Source organism: Globicephala melas, chromosome 1, assembly GCF_963455315.2.
Source record: "Globicephala melas chromosome 1, mGloMel1.2, whole genome shotgun sequence".
NCBI lineage: Eukaryota > Metazoa > Chordata > Mammalia > Artiodactyla > Delphinidae > Globicephala > Globicephala melas.
In genome coordinates this window covers 31815506-31824263 of record NC_083314.1, presented here as the reverse complement: position 1 = coordinate 31824263, position 8758 = coordinate 31815506, and the positions used below count along the sequence as shown (strand labels likewise).

The following is an 8758-nucleotide window of genomic DNA, read 5'->3' as shown; positions in this document are numbered from 1 at the left end:
CCACACCTCCTTCCAGGCTTTCATTTTCCATTCGGCTCCTGTTTTCCTCAACCCCCATTTAGGGCTCCAGCCGCCATGGGCACTACAGCAAGTAGCAACTCAACACTGAACCTATAGACACACACCTCCTTCCCAGGGTGTTATTTTTCATTTGACACCTGGTTTCCCCAGGCTCACACTTATGGCTTCAGCAGGCAGAAGCTCTGACGCTGAATCAATGGAAACCACACCTCGGTCCCAGGCTGTCATTTTCCATTCGGTTCCTGTTTTCCCCAGCCCCCATTTACGGCTTCAGCAGGCAGAAGCTCTGACACTGAATCTATGGACAAAACACCTCCATCCCAGGCTGTCAGTTTCCATTCGGGTCCTGTGTTCCTGAGCCCCCATTTAGGGCTTCAGCCGTCATCGGTATTTCAGCACGTAGCAGCTCTGACTCTGAAACTATGGACACAACACCTCCATCCCAGGCTGTTATCTTCCATTCGGCTCCTGTTTTCCCCAGCCCCCCAATTTACGGCCTCAGCAGGCAGAAGTTGTGACACTGAACCTATGGACACCACACCTCCTTCCCAGGCTGTCATTTTTCATTCTGCTCCTGTTTTCCTCAGCCCCACTTTTACGGATTCAGCCGTCATAGGTACTTCAACAGGTTGACGCTCTGACACACAACATATGGACAACACACCTCCTTCCCAGGCTGTCATTTTCCATTCAGCTCCTGTTTTCCACAGTCACCCATTTATAGCTTCAGCAGGTAGAAGTTCTGATACTGAACCTATGGACACCACACTTCTTTCGCAGGTTGTCATTTTCCATTCGGCTCCTGTTTTCCTGAACCCCCCATTTAGGGCTTCAGCCGTTATCAGTACTTCAGCAGGTAGCAGCTCTGACACTGAACCTATGGACACAACACCTCCTTCCCAGGCTGTCACTTTCCATTCGGCTCCTGTTTTCCCCAGACCCCATTTACGGCTTCAGCTTGCAGAAGCTCTGACACTGAACCTATGAACATCACACCGCCTTCCCAGGCTGTCATTTTCCATTCGGCTGTTGTTTTTTCCAGGCCCCCCATTTATGGCCTCCAGAGGCAGAAGTTCTGACACTGAAACTGTGGACAACACAGTTCATTCCCAGGCTGACATTTTCCATTCGGTTCCTGTTTTCCCGAACCCCAATCGACGGCTTCAGCAGGCAGAAGCTCTGACACTGAACCTATGGACACCACACCTCATTCCCAGGATGTCATTTTCCATTCTGCTCCTGGTTTACTCAGCCCCCCTTTTACGGATTCAGCCGTCATGGGTACTTCAACACGTTGAAACCCTGACAATGAACCTATGGACAACACACCTCCTCCTCTGGCTGTCATTTTCCATTCGGCTCCTGCTTTCCCCATCCTCCCATTGTTGGCTTCAACAGGCAGAAGCTCTGACACAGAACCTATGGACAACACATCTCCATCCCAGGCTGTCATTTTCCATTTGGCTCCTGTTTTCCACAGCCACCCATTTATAGCTTCAGCAGGTAGAAGTTCTGATACTGAACCTATGGACACCACACTTCTTTCGCAGGTTGTCATTTTCCATTCGGCTCCTGTTTTCCTGAGCCCCCCATTTAGGGCTTCAGCCGTTATCAGTACTTCAGCAGGTAGCAGCTCTGACACTGAATCTATGGACACAACACCTCCTTCCCAGGCTGTCACTTTCCATTCGGCTCCTATTTTCCCCAGACCCCATTTACGGCTTCAGCAGGCAGAAGGTCTGACAATGAAGCTATAGAGAACACACCTCCTTCCCAGGCTGTCATTTTCCAGTGGGCTCCTGTTTGTTCCAGGCCCCCGTTTATGGCCTAAGCAGGCAGAAGCTCTGACACTGAACCTATGGACACGACATCTCCTTCCCAGGCTGTCATTTTCCATTCGACTCCTGTTTTCCCCAGCCCACCTTTTACATCATAAAGAGGCAGAAGTGTGACACAGAACCTGTGGACAGCACAACTCCTTCCCAGGCTGTCATTTTCCGTTCGTCTCCTGAATTTTCCATCCCCCCATTTTCCACTTCAACAGGCAGAAGCTCTGACACTGAATCTATGGATACCACACCTCTTTCGCAGGCTGTCATTTTCCATTCGACCTCTGTTTTCCTCAGCTCCCCCATTTACAGCTTCAGCAGGCAGAAGCATTGACACTGAACCTATGGGCAACACACCGCCTTCCCAGGCTGTCATTTTCCATTTGGTTCCTGTTTTCCTCAACCCCCATTAAGGGCTGCAGCCATCATGGGTACTACAGCAGGTAGCAACTCTGACACTGTACATATGAACACCACACCTCCATGTCAGGCAGTCATTTTCGATTTGGCTCCTGTTTTCCCAACCCCCATTTATGGCTTCAGCAGGCAAAAGGTCTGTCACGGAACCTATGGACAACACTCCTCCTTCCCAGGGTGTTATTTTTCATTTGACACCCGGTTTCACGAGACTCACACTTACGGCTTCAGCAGGCAGAAGCTATGACACTGAATCTATGGACACCACACCTCGTTCCCAGGCTGTCATTTTCCATTTGGCTCCTGTTTTCCCCAGCCGCCCATTTACGGCTTCAGAGGCAGAATGTCTGACGCTGAACCTATGGACACCACACCTCCTTCGCAGGCTGTCATTTTCCATTCTGCTCCTGTTTTCCTCAGCCCCCCTTTTACGGATTCAGCCATCATGGGTACTTCAACATGTTGAAGCTCTGACACTGAACCTATGGACACAACACCTCCTTCCCAGGCTGTCACTTTCCATTCGGCTCCTGTTTGCCCCAGACCCCATTTACGGCTTCAGCAGTTAGAAGCTCTGACACTGAACCTAAGGACACCACACTTCTTTCCTAGGTTGTCATTTTACTTTCGGCTCCTGTTTTCCTGAGCCCCCCATTTAGGGCTTCAGCCGTCATCGGTAATTCAGAAAGTAGCAGCTCTGACACTGAACCTATGGACACAATACCTCCTTCCCAGGTTGTCACTTTCCATTTGGCTCCTGTTTTCCCCAGCCCCCCATTTAGGGCTGCAGCCGGCAGAAGCTCTGACACTGAACCTATGAACATCACACCGCCTTCCCAGGCTGTCATTTTCCATTCGGCTGTTGTTTTTTCCAGGTCCCCCATTTATGGCCTCCAGAGGCAGAAGCTCTGACACTGAAACTGTGGACAACACACTTCATTCCCAGGCTGACATTCTCCATTCGGTTCCTGTTTTCCCGAACCCCAATTTACGTCCTCAGCAGGCAGAAGCTGTGACACCGAACCTATGGACACCACACCTCCTTCCAGGCTTTCATTTTCCATTCGGCTCCTGTTTTCCTCAACCCCCATTTAGGGCTCCAGCCGCCATGGGTACTACAGCAAGTAGCAACTCAACACTGAACCTATAGACAACACACCTCCTTCCCAGGGTGTTATTTTTCATTTGACACCTGGTTTCCCCAGGCTCACACTTACGGCTTCAGCAGGCAGAAGCTCTGACACTGAATCAATGGAAACCACACCTCGTTCCCAGGTTGTCTTTTTCCATTCGGTTCCTGTTTTCCCCAGCCCCCATTTACGGCTTCAGCAGGCAGAAGCTCTGACACTGAATCTATGGACAAAACACCTCCATCCCAGGCTGTCAGTTTCCATTCGGGTCCTGTGTTCCTGAGCCCCCATTTAGGGCTTCAGCCGTCATCGGTATTTCAGCACGTAGCAGCTCTGACTCTGAACCTATGGACACAACACCTCCATCCCAGGCTGTTATCTTCCATTCGGCTCCTGTTTTCCCCAGCCCCCCAATTTACGGCCTCAGCAGGCAGAAGTTGTGACACTGAACCTATGGACACCACACCTCCTTCCCAGTGTGCTTTTTTTTATTTTAAACCTGGTTTCCCAAGTCTCACACTTATGGCTTCAGCAGGCAGAAGCTCTGACACTGAACCTATGGACACCACACCTTCTTCCCAGGCTGTCATTTTCCATTCTGCTCCTGTTTTCCCCAGTCTCCCATTTACGGCTTCAGCAGGCAGAATCTCTGACACTCAACCTATGGACAGACAACACACCTCCTTCCCAGGCTGTCATTTTCCATTCTGCTCCTGTTTTCCCCAGTCTCCCATTTACGGCTTCAGCAGGCAGAATCTCTGACACTCAACCTATGGACAGACAACACACCTCCTTCCCAGGCTGTCATTTTCCATTCGGTTCCTGTTTTCCCCAGCCCCACATTACAGTTTCAGCAGGCAGAAGCTCTGACACTGAACCTATGGACACCACAGCTGCTTCCCATGCTGTCATTTTCCCTTCGGCTCCTGTTTTTCTCAGCCCCCCATTTGCAACTTCAGCCATCAAGGGTACTTCAGCAGGTAGCAGCTCTGACTCTGAACCTATGGACACCACACCTCCTTCCCAGGCTGTCATGTTCCAGTCTGCCCCTGTCTCCAGGCAGAACTAATAGCTATTTCACAGGGCTGGTCTTAGTTCTGGGAACACACCACCCAGTGGTAACAATGCCTCAGCCCATTCCTCCACGCATTTACCTGCGACACGGGCAACAGACAGACAAACACTTCAAGCTTCCTCAGTCCCAGGTCTCCCGTCTCAGGCCAAACTGGGGGCCAACGATGTGCCGAGGCCTAACAAGTGTTTTCTATTGGGAAACCCAGTAGCCTCAGCACAAGTTAAAGTCCTAGCCGTTCCTGCAGCCTAGCCACCGCGAGTCAGCATCATGCAGTCAGCTTTGCCCTCTTCCATATTTGCCACCACCAGCAACATGCAGCCAGCCTTTGGCGACAACCCAGGCATTCTCCCTAGGTCTGTGTCCATTGCTACTGTGTTTGGAGTTGCCACCAGAATGCCCAGTACTGGAGACGGTAGCTTGCTCTTTGCCGACACCACACCGGGCCCACTGTTCATGTGACCTGCAACCCCTACGGGCGGTGGGAGCCTTGGAGTTGGTGTGTCAGCCCCATGCCTCACTCATTCAGAGGCATCCAGACCACTTAACTTTGGGAGAGGTCTAAGTGGGGCACCCAGCACCACTTCTGTTCCTACTTTGGGACAGACAACCTGCCATCTACCTACCACGGCAAGGCTGCTGCAGTAGGAGGGGCAGGCACCATCCCAGCATTTGGGAACATACCTGATTCCACCTTAAATCCAAATACCTGGGGCCTACCTGCGCTCAATACAGGTGGTACGGTGATGGCAGGGGACAACACCATCCCCACGATGGGAGGCCCTAGTGTTTCTTTCCACTTTCCACCACTGCACACAGGGCCCATCTGGACGTAGAAAATCTACGTTTAAAAGTTCCATCACCAAGGAGATGAAATCTGTGTCAAGGGACATGTCAGTTTCCACCTTCCAACAGAGCACACCACATCTGCTGGAGTTGCAAGTGTGGTTACCACCCGTGGGTTTCAACACACTTCTAGTTCTACCTTATTTCCGAGCACAAGGGGCCCACCTGCCCACTAGGTGGTGGTCGTCTCGGAGGGAACAACATCATGCCCATGATTGGAGGACCTGGTATTCCCGCTTACAACTGGGACCCACCTGGCCAATACACAGGTGGTGCGGATGGAGGGCACAACATCTCACGGGTGCTGGGAGGCCCTGTGTATTAACTGCCATCAGACTTGGAACCCATCTGTGCAGAGAACGGGGTGGGGGCACCATGGGGGACAGCACCACACCTGCTGTGACTGCATACACTTCTGGGGCCGCATTAATACAAGGCACCTGGCCCCCCCCCAGCCAAAACCCAGGTGGCGCCACGGGGGACAGCACCATCCATATTTAGAGAGGAACCTCTACTCTCAGGAAGAACACTGGGGCACCCAAGTCAGGACACCCCTCTGACTTAGACGAGCCAGCATTGTGTTTGGAGGCTTCTGGTCAGGGCAGCTGTGCCTGTGCTCATAGGAGCCTGGCAGCCTCATAACTTGCCCAGGGCTTCATAGGAGCCATCAGCTAATTCCTTTCTTCTACGAAGAAACTCTACAAATGAAGAGCAGATCTTATTCTGCAAACTGTGTGTAACCATGAATGGACTTTGCCTCACTGGAAAGTGGCTCAGCCCGTTTAAGTGAAACTTAACCTCCTCTCTTCCTACAGCAAGCCGGAGGACCACACCTCAGGGCTGTGCAAGAGTGAGTGTGTGTGTGCATGTGGCATATGAGCCCACTTCAGAACTACACCAGACTTGAGAAGTTCCAGTTAGGAGAATGGAAGAGAGCTGCCTGTATCATCCACTGTGCCATCCCTGGCTTGACTGTTAACTTGGTGGACCCAAGCCCCCAGCCAGTTTCCCTAGACTTGGAACTGGCAGGATGCCCACTGCTGTTTTCAGATGCTTCCTCTCCCCCTATGCATTTGCCTCAATGGGCCCTTCTCTTTCCCAGCTTTATGTACATATATATATATGTCAATAAAACCTTGTTCATATTAATCTGCTTCTGTTTATGTGTCTTTACTCACTGACTCAGCTGTAGAGGAAGAACTGACATATGTGAGTGGTGAGGTGGGAGCCAGACTTGAAGACACCAAAATTTTGTGTCCCAGTAACTGGGATGTGGAATTAGGCACACATTATGGCTGCATGTGCTGAGTCCTGAAATCTGTTCTCAGTGTAACGAGTGACAATCAGGAGGAACTAAGGTCCAGAGGAGGGATAGATGGGGTGACTCACCCTGGCTTCTCTGTATGTCTCTCAACAACAAAATGTGAAGATGATACCTGTCATTGGACAGGGAGGAACAATTAGACACTATGTGTCCATTGTCAGAGTGTGCAATGGCAACAATAAGGCTGAGAAAATAGCTGAATGTGTTCAGTCTGACACTCATACAGATAATCAGTCAGGCAAACATAACGACGGGAGAAAAAACTCACTAGATGTCAGAACTGCTGCCTCTCGAACAAGAAAAGTTTCCAGCCAGAGACGACGCTCCTCCATGGCCCGGATACATTCCATGTAGATTGAGGCGCCCATCACCAAGGCAATCGATATCATCAGTGCTGCCCAGGAAAGCAGTCCCATGCCTGTGACAGAAGCCTTAGATCGTGTGCTGGAAATTCTAAGAACCACTGAATTATATTCACCACAATTTGATGCTAAGGACAATGATCCTCATGCCATTGACCTTGTTGGGGACTTAATGTCTGATGTTTTGTGAAGACCATCCAGGAATGAGTATGTTCTTTCAACAAAAAACCTTCAACAGGTTTCCAGCAGTGTAATCACCTCCACCTTCCTTCACAACGTCCAATCACAGATAACTCGGGCCATGGAAAATGAGGAATTCTGGGACTTTGATAGTTTTGAACTGGAGGCTGCCACTCATAAAAGGCCTTTGATTTATCTTGGTCTCAAAATATTCGCTCGCTTTGGAGTCTGTGAAGTCTTAAAATGCTCTGAGACAACGCTGAGATCATGGTTGCAAATTATCGAAGCCAATTATCATGCTTCTAACCCCTACCACAATTCTACACATTCTGCCGATGTGCTTCACGCCACTGCCTATTTTCTCTGCAAAGAGAGGATAAAGCAAACTTTAGATCCACTTGATGAGATCGCTGCCCTCATTGCAGCCACTGTCCATGACCTGGACCACCCCGGGAGAACCAACTCCTTCCTGTGCAATGCTGGGAGCGAGCTGGCCATTCTGTATAACGACACTGCTGTGCTTGAGAGCCACCTCACGGCCTTGGCCTTCCAACTGACCACTCGTGATGATAAATGCAACATCTTTAAAAACATGGAGAGGGATGACTACCGGACGCTGCACCAGAGTATTATCGACATGGTCTTAGCCACAGAAATGACAAAGCACTTTGAGCACGTCAACAAATTTGTCAATAGCATCAACAAGCCCTTGGCAGCATCAGAGGAAGATGGAGAAACTGGTAAAAATCAAGAAGCCATAATCACTATGCTCAGAACTCCAGACAACCGCAGTCTGATCAAACGAATGCTGATTAAGTGTGCTGATGTGTCAAATCCCTGCTGACCCCTGGGAAAGTGCAGTATCTCAGAATCTGGTGCACGTATCTCAGAAGAATGTTTTTCTCAGACTGATGAAGAGAAGCGACAGGACTTGCCTGTAGTGATGTCAGTTTTTGACAGAAATACCTGCAGCATCCCCAAATCCCAAATCTCTTTCATTGACTATTTCATCACAGACATGTTTGCTGCTTGGGACGCCTTTGCAGACCTGCCTGAGTTAATGCAGCGTCTTGACAACAATTTTAAATACTGGAAGGGACTGGACGAAATGAAGCTGCGGAGCCTCCACCCACCTCCTGAATAGTGGGCGACACTGCCTGGGGCCCTGATGCTGTGTCCCTCTAGTCACTTGGGATTCCTGAGGGCAGAGTTCCTTGGTCCTTTCGTCCCCCGGTCTGCAGAGCCTGTAAGAGCACACAGGGATGTCGGCAACCTTCTGTAGCCACCATCTGATGCCACTGCCATAAAGTGAGACTTAGTCCACTCAAGGTACCTGGGCCTGCTGCGGGGGTGCTTCAGAAAATCACGTGAGAACCATGGTTTGCCTTCGCGTCCATTAAAACACGAGCTCAGGACTGCCCCCGCAAAGGACGGAGATGGATTTCCTGCCAGTGACAGAGAGTATCTCGTTAAAATTTCTCAGTTATGTTCAGCACTTAAGAACAGCTAATGGCAATCGGATCTTTTTTCACATCATAGAAGGTGCAATCACTCACTTTGGAACACTACTGAAAGTG

At 50.3% G+C, this 8758-nt stretch overlaps 1 pseudogene; it reads left to right on the top strand.

The window, feature by feature from the left end:
• The first annotated feature begins 6735 nt into the window (after positions 1-6735).
• On the top strand, positions 6736-8338 carry LOC115861700 (high affinity cAMP-specific and IBMX-insensitive 3',5'-cyclic phosphodiesterase 8A pseudogene; annotated as a pseudogene).
• The last annotated feature ends 420 nt before the right edge of the window (positions 8339-8758 follow it).